Below are 12,997 nucleotides of genomic sequence, written 5' to 3'. Positions count from 1 at the left end.
GATTTAAAGCTACAAGTGGAGTTAGAACCCGACATCATATGCAGCCGCTTAGTGGTAGAAAGTGAACTTTTTAACCGAATCTGAGAGAAGCAGTCGACAAATGTTGAGCTACAAAAGTCAAGAGGACTGACCGGTAGTGAACAAGGGAAGGATTTCATTTTGGGACCGGACGTCATTTTGAGGTTCAGAGGAAGGATTTGTGTTCCTAGTGATGGGGAAATTAAGAGGTTGATTCTTGAGGAAAGACATCAGAATCATTTTAGCATGCATCCAGGCATGACTAAAATGTATCAAGATCTCAAAGAATCATTTTGGTGGTCGGGTATGAAAGTAGATGTTGCTCGGTTTGTGTCATCTTGCTTAACATGTCAAAAGGCTAAAGTAGAGCATCAGAGACCGGGACGTTTATTTCAACAGTTGGACATTCTCGAGTGGAAATGAGATAACATTGTTATGGACTTTATCACTCATCTTCCCCGTTTGGTCAGAGGGCATGATGTTATTTGGGTTGTGGTGGACAGGTTGACAAAGAGTGCTCACTTCATGGCCATTAATTTGAGAATGTCAATGGCAAAACTTGCTCAGTTGTACATCAGAGAAGTGGTGAGGTTGCATGGAGTGTCGTCCAACATTGTTTTAGATAGAGATCCTCGATTCACTTCAAGATTTTGGCAGTTTTTGCAAGGAGAGTTGGGCAGTCGGTTACCTATGAGTTCGACTTATCATCCTCAGACGGATGGTCAGTCAGACAGAACGATCCAAACACTAGAGGACTTACTAAGGACGTGTGTTTTGGATCATTTGAGAATCTGGGATGAAGTTTTGGCATTGGTTGATTTCACCTACAACAATAGTTACCAATCCAGTATTGGCATGACACCTTTTGAAGCACTCTATGGGAGGCTTTGTAGGACTCTACTTTGTTGGTTTAAGGATGGAGAATCTGTTTTGACTGGGCTAGAATTGATTCAGCAAACGACGGAGAAAGTGAAATTGATTCAAGAGAGATTGAGAGCAGCTCAAAGTAGGCAGAAATCCTATGCCGACCGAAGACGGAAATCTTTAGAGTTTGCAGTTGGAGATCATGTCTTCCTCCGAGTGACTCTTACTACCGTGATGGAAGAGTCGTTCGTACCAAGAAGTTGTCTCCTAAGTTCATTGGTCCTTATCAGATTTTGAGACGTATAGGACCAGTTGCGTATGAGATAGCTTTGCCGCCTCAACTATTCAACCTTCATTCGGTTTTTCACGTATCTCAACTTAGGTATTATCTGTCTGACCCTTCTCATGTGCTGGAATTAGAAGACGTGCTAGTTAGAGAGGACCGTTCGATTGAGATGCAGCCGGTCAACATTGTGGAGAGCCAAATTAAGCAACTTAGAAGAAAATTCATCAGTTTAGTTAAGGTTGTCTGGGACAGAAGGACAAGTGATTCTACTTGGGAATTAAAAGATGTCATGAGGGAATTATACCCTCAACTGTTCTCTAGTAAGTCTAATTTAACACTTTATAAACCTATTTATAAACAACCATCGAAGTATTCATGTCCCTTTATTTAGAAAACGTCAAAAAGGGAAAACTAGAGTGTGTAAGAGCCGAGAGGTTTAAAGAATTTTGGAGTATATAGGTGTAAACAAAGGACGGGACCGAGCAGTTTAGATTAAAATAAGAGTGATATATAAATGAAAGTTTCCAAAGTCTCGTCCTATTCTCTGAATACAGTTATATCTCTCCAAATTCTTCTACTCTCTTCTTTTCTCCTCCTTTTCTCTAGATTCCTTCAATCACACTTCATCTGTTCAATAATCAGACCGTGCCTAAGCAATTCGGGTGTCAAGAGCTTTCCATTCCACCGATCGGTTCAGTGTTTAGAGTTAGTAAGTTTCATTCTCTCTTCTTAGTGATTTTGTTTTCTTGTGCATGCAAGAGAAAATTTTGTTTGCATGTGTTCATCAGACTCTTTTCTCAAATTCTGATTTCATTTTTGGACCTACTGTTGGTCTCCTCTTTCAAATCGGGGATCGGTAGGTGTTCTTAGAATTTCCTAAGGATCAACCAATTTCCTGAAGGTGTTAAAAGCTTTCTTTTCAGTTAAGATGTAAGGGAAGCTAGTTAATTTAATTGATTGGTTGATGATGTATGAAAATTTTGTTTGATGGTTTTGCATGTGTGTGAAATTGAATGTTTGTGTGTTCGACATTTTTTGTGTGGGATGATAAATGTTGTGGTTATTGAGTTGTGGATTATGCAGAATTTGGAGTGAATTCTGGTTTGGGATTCTTTGAAATGATGTTAGAAAGGTTTAGGTAATCTTGGATAGGTGTAAATTGGTATATGAATCATGTATAGAGGATTAGAATTTGGGAAAAATGTTTAGTTTTGGTAAATTCTAGTGTGTTCTTAATTCTGAAGAAGTTATGCAGAATTATGCAGAAAGTTGAGCGTTCGCTGTTGACCGCTCGGTGAGGTTCAGGTACTCAGTCATTAACTGGGTTCGGTCTCTTTAGAGTCTTCCCAGTTCATGATCGTTCGGTCTTAGTAGTGCTCGGTTTTGTACTAGCAATCGGTCTTAGTAGTGCTCGGTTTTATACTAGCGTTCGGTCTTAATAATGCTCGGTTTTGTACTAGCGTTCGGTCTTAGTAGTACTCGATTTTGTACCAGCTTTCGGTCTTAGTAGTGCTCGATTTTGTACTAGCGTTCGGTCTTAGTAGTACTCGGTTTGTATTGGTGTTCGGTCTTAACTACGTTCGGCCTCCTATAGGCCTTACATGTTGATGACCATTAGGTCATGCTTTAGTGATCGGTCTTAGCAGAGTATTCGGTCTAAGTTCTTAGTTTTCGGCTTAAGTTATAAGTGTTCGATTTAGCTCTGGTGATTCGGTTATTTTAGTGTTCGGTCTCACCATAGTATTCGATATTTCATTAGTATTTAACTGTATTCAGCCTTACGTTAGAGTTAGATCCTTAATAGTGTTCGGTCACTTCTTCAGCCTTACCTATTATGGACTGTTTGGGCCTGTTCTCTAGGGTAGCGAGAAATCGTTCTCTTTCCAAAGTATGCAGCGTGTTCGGTCTTGCATGTGGTTTCCATTGTTGTTTGATAACTTGTTTAAATTCAGTTATATGAACATGAATGAATAATGGAGTGGATGTTGTTATAAAGAATTATGTTCCAATTGGTATGAAAGAGAATTCCAAGGAGGAATGTCTCAGTAATTGGTTATCAAGGTGGTGCTAAAGTATGAATATGGACAACGAAATCCACAACGTTCATCCTGACATTCTAATGATTACCAATTCTCAAGTAGAGATGGATAAGTCATGTCGTGAGAATAGCAGGAGGCCCTAGTGATAACGGTTGAAAATACTGTTATGTGTGATTCAATTTTGACATTAAATCAACCCTTTTTGACTTAGAAGGTTGCTTGAACTCATGTTTTTAGTATAGTTTTGTGAAGAAGTGAGTAGAGGGTATACTTGATGATTTTATCACTAAATTCCCTTATTATGTAGCTAATATAGTGCTTGGAAGAATCTCCAACAATGTATAGACCTGAATCATCCATAAAGTTGAGCGTCGTTGAAGGGGGCTGAGCGTAGAATCCAGTCCCGCACCACGCCTAAGTGCCCTTCCAGGGGCGCAGCGCCAATTTTCTCGCATTTTCGCCCTGGTGCCCTAAATGAGGGTGCTGAGCGTCAGCGTGTTGGGCCTGGACCCGTTTTCTGTTATTCTTTTGATCTATTTAAGGACTTGGACATCCTAGGGATTGTATCTCTTAATGGCTTGAGCACACAAACACACGTTTTGCTCCTTTGAAGGCAGATTTGGGGATGCAGGAGCTCTCCTTTTCAGTTTCTAGGGTTTTTCTGTTTCTTCCATTCCATTGTACACCTAGTTTATTCATGACGATGTGGAACTAAACTCTTTTGTATTTGGGGAAGATGTAACCTCTAAACTCTCATGTATTTGAATTTGTTCTGAGTTATAGTATGCTTCATTCATTAATTGTTAGGGATTTTCTCCTTTGCTCTATGCTTGTTATGTTTTGATCATTCATAGCACGATTTTATGATTTGTTTGAGTATCGAGAGATATCTTACGAATCACGATCTGGAGAATTTCTCCCAAGAGCAATATTGCCTAGGGATGGGGATAGGAGGATTGGTCGTCTTAAGCTCCTAATCGTAATGCACAATTAATTATTAGGGATGCAAGGGATTGTGGTCTAGTAATTAAGGATAGGCTTTCTTCGTCGAGGGATCGAGTTTTAAGTAATTTAGAGAGTGACGAGTGACGTTAACAATTTAATGAAGAAGAAGAATTCATATATGAATGAGAGTGATTAGGTGAAATCTAAACCCCAACAACATTATCGTCTCATATTATCAACTTCATCCATTCATTCTAGTGTTTAGCCTCAATTGATCAAATTGCATTCATGTTTATTTTTATTGCATTTGCATTCAAAACCCCAAAAATTGGTCTTAAGTCTTAATTAGTTAAGCAATTACACAATTGTTTAGTGCCGTGAGTCCTCTCGGATACGATACTTAGTCTTACCATTTTATATTACTTGATACGATTCGGTACACTTGCCAACATCTTAACATGTTTTTGGCGCCGTTGCCGGGGACTCGTGGTTTAAACTATACTTTTGTGTGATTCTTAACTGAATAGACTTTATCTTTAATTTTATCTTTTTATCTGTTTGTGCTAATTTGGTGCTCTAGTGTAGTGTTCTTGAGTCTCTACAGGATTAAATCCGAAAGTCTGTCCTAGGAGCACATGATCATCAAAAAGAGAGGAAGATTGAAGAAGGTCGTAGGGCGCCTAGTTGCCCCTTTAAGGGCCATCAACGCAGGATGTCACGCATCACCGCTTGGGCACGCCATTGAGCGCACTGAGCCAGACTTCAAGTGCCATCAGAATCTTTCTTTTTAGGTATGGAAATAGAGAAAACTGCCAATAGTAGATGAAGAAGGCAGATAATGAAGAGAAACTAGTTCACCAAGACTCTGTGCATGAAATTAATGAATCCTACCTTGGCAAACCAATGAAATTCAAGAACAGGTTATGGGTGATTAAAGATATTAAAGATATTGGAGTTATTGAGATTGAGGCTCCTTATTCAAGGAGAGTAAAGATGGTGACTAAGAAGTTGTTGAAGTTATGTTGGTGTGATGAAAGAGAGAAAAACACCAATATCAAAAATCTGGATTGTGCTTAATAGTGTCAGGCTCGTGACGTTAAACAAGCGTTTATTAGGAGGCAACATAATTTCTGACTTTTTCTTTTTAATTGATTATTTGTGTGGTTTGGATTTGATTTTGCTTTGCAGTAATGACAACATCTACTGATGGATACTGGACAACATCTACTGAGGGATGCTAGGAGGACTCAGATGATAGCATCTATTGATGGATGCTAGGATGATTTGGATGAGAGCATCTACTGATGGATGCTGCTATAAAGAGGAACATCTATTGATTGATGCTACTATATTAAAGCATCTACTGATGGATGCTATGATGATGAAGATTCAGATGAGAGCATCTACTGATGGATGCTACTAGATTAAGTATCTACTGATGGATGCTATGTGATTAAGCGTCTACTTATGGATGCTACTGAAGGCATCTTCTGATGGATGCCGATGAAGATGAGAAAGATCAACATCTACTGATGATGTTGATGAGAAGGATTCACATCTAGTGATGGATGCTGGAAGATTCAGAGGAAAGCATCTACTGATGGATGTTGTTAGATCAGGACTTTTATATTTTTGCTTTATTTTATGCTTATTTGAATTTTGTTTGTTTTGTTGTTTTTTAGTGTTTGTGTACTTGGTTTAATGAATTGTGTTGCAATGGTTTGGTACGATGTGATAAACTGTTGTTTGTGATGAGTAATATTCTTGTGTTTGCTCTATTGTCTATGATGCATGTTGAGTTAATGATTGATGAGGCATTTAAGCATATATGGTGGTTGCTCATAGTTTTGTTAAAAACAGATGCATGATTTCAATTGTGATTAATATGCTAGGCAGGATGTTTATCAAATTGTAGAACGTGAATTAACCGATGAGAGGTTGGACTCCAAAGCTTTTGATTGATTGAATGCTATTGCTTTGGAAGCATGATTGATTTTGCCTAATTTTCTATGATTGAACCACTTGCTTGCTTGTTACACATGATCAAGGACATGTTTTCTTCTCCCTTATAAGCCAATGCCAATATGTGAACCCAACAAAGAATAATGTTTTTCTTTAACCTTTGAACCTTGAGCCTAAATGTGAAATTTTGAATATCCTTTTTGAAATCCTTACCTTGAGTTGAGTAGAGTATGTTTATATGGTAATGGAGAATGGTTCAAGTTTGGGGTTGTGAGAAACCGGAAAGAACTTTGTGAAATTCCTTAAAGAGCATTGAGGAAAAGCAAAAAGAAAAAGAAAAGAAAAGAGAAGAAAATGTTAAGCTCAATGAAAGGAAAGTTGGGAATGAATTGAAGATTGGTTTCTCATATAAAAAAAGAAAGCGAGTTGATTGTTAATGTGAATAAATGAATTGTGCACTCTCTTAACTCAAGGAACTTTGTTGTCTAGAAAAACCAATTTTCTTCTTAGCCCGACCTCAATACAAGCCTCAAAAAGTCCTTGTGATGATAACTTGCTTGTGAGTGTGTTTGATATGTGATTAAATGAAAGGAAAAGTTGATTCATGTGACATTGTAATGGTAGAGTGTAAGAGTGTCACCTCACTATACACCTTTGAGTTTGAGTGAAACATTTTTGAGTGCTTGAGTGAAACACGTGAGGAATAGTTCCATGCACATAGGGTAACATTCTATCTGCTTGGTGATCACTCATAAGGTTGTTGCATCTGTTGTGTATGTCTTGATTATGTGAGCACCATAGTTGAAGCTTGATTGGCTAAAGCATCATTATATCTTGACTAATCTTTCTATGATGAGCAAACATGAGTTATTTACTTGTCCTAGAGGAAAATGCTTTTTGGTGTGCTAGACCCTTGTAGTATGATTATTTTGTTTAAGCCAAGTTACATTTTGCTTGAGGACAAGCAAAGTTCAAGTTTGGAGTTGTGATAACGATTGAAAATACTGTTATTTGTTATTCAATTTTAACATTAAATCAACCCCTTTTGACTTAGAAGCTTGCTTGAACTCATGTTTTTAGTATAGTTTTGTGAATAAGTGACCAGAGTGTATACTTGATGATTTTATCACTAAATTCCCTTTATTTTGTAGCTAATAATGTGCTTGGAAGAATCTTCAACAATGTATAGAACTGAATCAGCCATAAAAGCAAGCAAAACAGCAAAAAGAAAAAGAGTTATGGAATGCTATTGCCAGGGCTGAGCGCCCCTAAGGGGGCCTGAGCGTAGAATCCAGTCCCGCACCATGCTTGGGCACCCTTCCAAGGGCGTTGAGCACCAGTTTTCTCGCAGTTTCGCCCGGCCGCCCCAAATGAGGCCGTTGAGCGCCAGCGTGTTGGGCTTGGATCCGTTTTCTGTTATATTTTTTATCTATTTAAGGACTTGAACGTCCTAGGGATTGTATCTCTTGATGGCTTAAGCACACAAACACACGTTTTGCTCCTTTAGAGGCAGATTTGGGGATGCAGAAGCTCTCCTTTTCAGTTTCTAGGGTTTTTCTATCTCTTCCATTCCATTGTACACTTAGTTTCTTCATGACGATGGGGAACTAAACTCTTTTGTTGTTGGGGAAGATGTAACCTCTAAACTCTCATGTATTTGAATTTGTTCTGAGTTATAATATGCTTCATTCATTAATTGTTAGGGATTTTCTCCTTTGCTCTATGCTTGTTATGTTTTGATCATTCATAGCATGATTTTATGATTTGTCTGAGTATCGGGATATATCTTAGGAATCACAATCTGGAGATAGGAGGATTGATCGTCTTAAGCTCCTAATCGTAATGCAAAATTAATTATTAGGGATGCAAGCGATTGTGGTCTAGTAATTAAGGATAGGCTTTCTTCGCCGAGGGATCGGGTTTTAAGTAATTTAGAAGTGACGTTAACAATTTAATGAAGAAGAAGAATTCATATATGCATGAGAGTGATTAGGTGAAATCTAAACCCCAACAACATTATCATCTCATATTATCAACTTCATCCATTCATTCTAGTGTTTAGCCTCAATTGATCAAATTGCATTCATGTTTATTTTTATTGCATTTGCATTCAAAACCCCAAAATTTGGTCTTAAGTCTTAATTAGTTAAGCAATTACACAACTGTTTAGTGTCGTGAGTCTTCTGGGATACGACACTTGGTCTTACCATTTTATATTACTTGATACGATTCGGTACACTTGCCAACATCTTAACACCTAGCCTAGGGGAGACCTACGGTGAGTAATAATGGACTAACCTCGTGTGGCAGCTGATGGTTTCCAGTTACTACACCCATGAGTGCTCGAACGGCCAAAGCTACATATTCATACTAGTTCGGACGGTCAAATTAAAGTTGTCGGTCAATATGCGTTTATATGTTTTATACATGTGTATGATTATCTGATCTGTTTGTTTGAATCGTATGCTCACATGACTATTAAATTACATTAGCTTACCCTTCTTTTCTATCTTGTATATGTTGTCCGTTCGGTATTTCTTCTTTGCAATGAGTATCCTATGGGTATGAGCTGAGGATGGCGAGTTTTCTCTGGAGCACGCGCTGGATAGAGAGGACCAAACTGCTTAGACTAGGACTGATCGATTGTGTGTATAGTTTTGTAGGGACTATTCGGTCATGTATATAGTTTTATATTAGGATAGAATTTTGTAAAGTTTTAAATTTAGGATAACTGTAAGTCAACTTTATTCCCAAAAAAAAATTGTTCTACGTTATTATTATGTGATGACTCTTATATATATAGTGTTCAGCTATATTTTTGGGATGTTATAGAGTATCATTTAAAACTGTTGCAAAAGCTGACAATGAAGAACAAAGATTATGAACAAAGGATTTCTGAGGCGTGTAGATCACTATCCTTAAGGACTTATCTGCGGTGTATTGCGCAAGTCCCCAAGATACAACAGGAACTTAGAATTTCTGAGGATCTCAGAACTAGCAAGGATCTCTATAAAGAGAATAAAATAAACCCATAATATTTTTAGGGAAAGAAGAAAAGAGAAAGAATAAAACTAAGAGAAGAGAGAAGAAGGATTTTTTATGATCATTTTGGAGTGATGGAGTGCTCTATTGATAGAGTTTATGGATTAGGCCCAAAACCTAAAATATCTACAAGAGAAAACCTTTTTTTGTATTAATAAAAGGAACGTGCAAACAAATATGAACGTTGGGAGCGTGCCTTTAGGGAAAATATCTCCAAAGCAAACATTGGAGTCAAGAGGCTTGCGGTCCAAGCTCAGAAAAATTCTTCCGCATTTGATGGCTTCCGCAACTGCCCATCCAAAACTTTTGCAATATTATATTAAAATAATAACAATCCCTCACATATTGCAAAAGATAAGAAACAATGATTGGAAGAAAGAAAGGAAGAAAAATCTTGGGTTTTATAAGATGTAATGCATCAGAGCTGGTATAACAAGCTATATGAACCAGTCTTAGATCGAGAAACTTAACAAACAGTATAGTTGGTATAGCAAGCTATATGAACCAAAGATACTTGAGTGTGTTAGAGGTTTATCAATCACAATACACCCTCACAATCCTTGCTGTTATCGCTATGTTGCGCTAACTAGGTCATGTGCGTGCCCGATATTCATGAGTGCTCTAGAGATCATGCCAAGATCTCATGCAAGCGGCCCCACTTGACACTCATATAGGTGATTTCATCAAGTGTATGGTGCAAATCATACACCACCCATAAAGGATATGAAGATCATTAAAAAACTTTGTTTAATTACAAAGTTTAACCTCTCAATAATGCAGTCTCTAGCACTTTCACACACACCATAGAAATAGACATATTTGATTTAAAATCAAATTAGTGCTATCAGAACTAACAAGTGACTTGTTTTTACCCATATGAACCTTATTCATGGGATCTCCAATCACAAAGGTTGGGTTACCACCACTTGTTTGTTTGTTAGTGGCTTAAGTCTCATTCCCCTCGATGTTTCTAAAATCATATTTCTTCCCGAGGGTTTTGTTAGAGGATCTGCTAGATTTCGTTATGACTTCACATAGTTAATGGAATTAGTCCCACTCTTTAGCAATTGCTTCACCAAATTGTGTCTCAATTGGATATGTCTATTCTTTCCATTGTAATTCTTGCTTTTAGCTATAACTATTATCGATTGACAATCATAGTGTACTAACACCGATGGGGTTGGTTTCATTTCTAGTGGAATGTTTGCTAAGAAGTTTTTCAACCACTCAGCCTCACTACCATCCATCTCAAGAGCGACAAACTCCGATTCCATTATTGATCTCGCAATAATTGTTTGTCTGGCTGATCTCCATGTAATCGCACCACCCCTGAGTGTGAATACGTAACCACTTGTGGATTTTGTCTCATCTGAATCAGAGATCTAGTTAGCATCACTGTACCCTTCTAGTACAGTGGGAAATCCACTCTATTCAATGGCATAATCCATTGAACCTCTTAAGTATCTCATAAGCTTGGAAAGTGCATCCCAATGTTCTTGATTTGGACATTGAGTGTACCTACTCAGTCTACCTACTACATAAGCAATATCAGATCTAGAAAAGCTCATCAAGTGCAGTAAGCTCCCAATATTTTTCATTAATTTAGAGTTATCATCATAAGGGGTACTCACGGGTTTGAAATCATAATACCCAAATTTCTTAAGAAGTTTCTCAATGTATTGTTCTTGGGATAGTAATACACTATCTCCCTGCCTTATGATTCTAACACCTAAAATTACATTGGCTTCACCCATGTCTTTAATTTCAAAGTTCGATCCTAGAAACAATTTAGTTCTAACAACAATCTCATTGCATGTACCAAAAATTAACATGTCATCCATATACAAACATATAATGACATAATCACCATTTTCAAATTTAGAGTACACATATTTATCAACATCATTAAGTGAAAAGCCAAACTTATTTCTTCAATTAATTAAGTAAAATTACCTATACCCCCACAATTTTAAAATATTTAAGATTGGTAAACAAAATACCTTGTTGTACTTCATCTTTTTATTTCTTTTTCTTTCTCTGGAGAGAAAATATTCTCCACCTTCTTCAAACATTACAAAGGCATAACACATGAAAATTAGGGTGTATCATCCTAACTCCAACGAACTCTAAGTTGTTGCCTTGTCTCCCTCTTCTTTATCCTCATCCGCGGTCCCTACAAATGTGATCAGAAGCCACCGTTACTGCAAGCACCTTGCCAGCCTCGGAAATTTTGACTAGAAAAGATCTCGACTTTTGACACGTGCAGAAGTGATTTTGCGAAAGGACCGTCTGAGTTCCGGAAATAATATTCTAATTCTCCGGGATTGAGTTGTTGTTGTTGTTGTTAGCCATAAGTCCTTAAGATTGTTGTAAAAGATGACAATAAAGAACAAAGATCACGAACAAAGGATTTCCTAAGGCGTGTAGATCACTATCCTTAAGGCGTGTAGTCCCAGGATACATCAGGAACTTCTTAGAATTTCTGAGGATCTCAGAACTAGCAAGGATCTCTATAAAGAGAATAAAATAAACCCATAATATTTTTAGGGAAAGAAGAAAAGAGAAATAATGAAACTAAGAGAAGAGAGAAGAATGATTTCTGATGATCATTTTGGAGTGATGGAGTGCTCTATTTATAGAGTTTATGGATCAGGGCCAAAACCTAAAATATCTATAAGAAAAAAACTTTTTTTTTTTAATTAATAAAAGGAACGTGCAAACAAATATGAACGTTGGGAACACTCAGAAAAATTCTTCAGCATTTGATGGCTTCTGCAAATGCCCATCCAAAACTTTTGTAATATTATATTAAAATAATAACAAAAACAACTATTAACAATTTTGTACGTGTGATGTAATTTACATAAATAAACCTTTTAAAAAATCCCAAAAATAATCTTTTAATGGTTTTTATAGTCATAATTTGGTTGTGAATTCTGAAGTGCATTTGTAATTACCGTTAGCAAAATGGGAGAAGTAACAAGAAATAAATTTTGGTTGATTAAAAAAAGACTTGACAAAGTTTAACTAATGGAGCAACATAGAGATGATGATACAATAAATAATGTTAGGTTTTACATTGTTGGAATCTGGTGTGTTGATAATACTAGATTAGTGTTTTTGGTAGTACGTTAATCAATGATTTAAGTAAAGATTCAGAAATATGACAGTGAAAAATGGTGGTGAATCTAATAGGTTGATGAGGGCATATATGATCGAAGTCGGTTTTTTGTGGCATGGTGATGAAGGGTCTTGGTCAAGGTTCAGGAATCTCATGATGAAAAGTAGTGGTGTTCAATGTCTCGTATAATTTATTCATTAGGCAAAATTTGATATAGGCCATTATTTTTTGTGGCACACTGATCAATCATTTAGGTCATGGGTTGAGTGGCGCACACTCATGACTACATCGATCTTGGTTGAGTGGCGCACACTAATGACTACATTAAACGTAGTCTTTGGTCTGTCACATATAAATGATAGTTGTATGAAGATTTTTGATTCTTTTGTCAATCACATATAAATGATAGTTGTATGAAGATTTTTGATTCTTTTGTCAATCACATATAAATGATAGTTGTATGAAGATTTTTGATTCTTTTGTCAATCACATATAAATGATAGTTGTATGAAGGTTTGGAGATATTTACCCTTTTGTGTCACATGCACGTATGGATCAGTGGGGATTGTTGATTTGTGCTTCCACTGCACTGCAAATTAGCTGAAACAAATGTTTCCCGCACTCAGTTTTCTCATATCCAAAAACAGTAAATACATGAAAACAAACACAAACAAAGTGAGCAACCTACCGAAGTTTATGTACTATCCTAATAAAAAATAA

The sequence above is a fragment of the Vigna angularis genome, chromosome 3 (assembly GCF_016808095.1).
Source record: "Vigna angularis cultivar LongXiaoDou No.4 chromosome 3, ASM1680809v1, whole genome shotgun sequence".
In the NCBI taxonomy this organism is placed as follows: domain Eukaryota; kingdom Viridiplantae; phylum Streptophyta; class Magnoliopsida; order Fabales; family Fabaceae; genus Vigna; species Vigna angularis.
The sequence above is the reverse complement of the archived record's forward strand: the minus strand, read 5'-3'. Positions refer to the sequence as shown.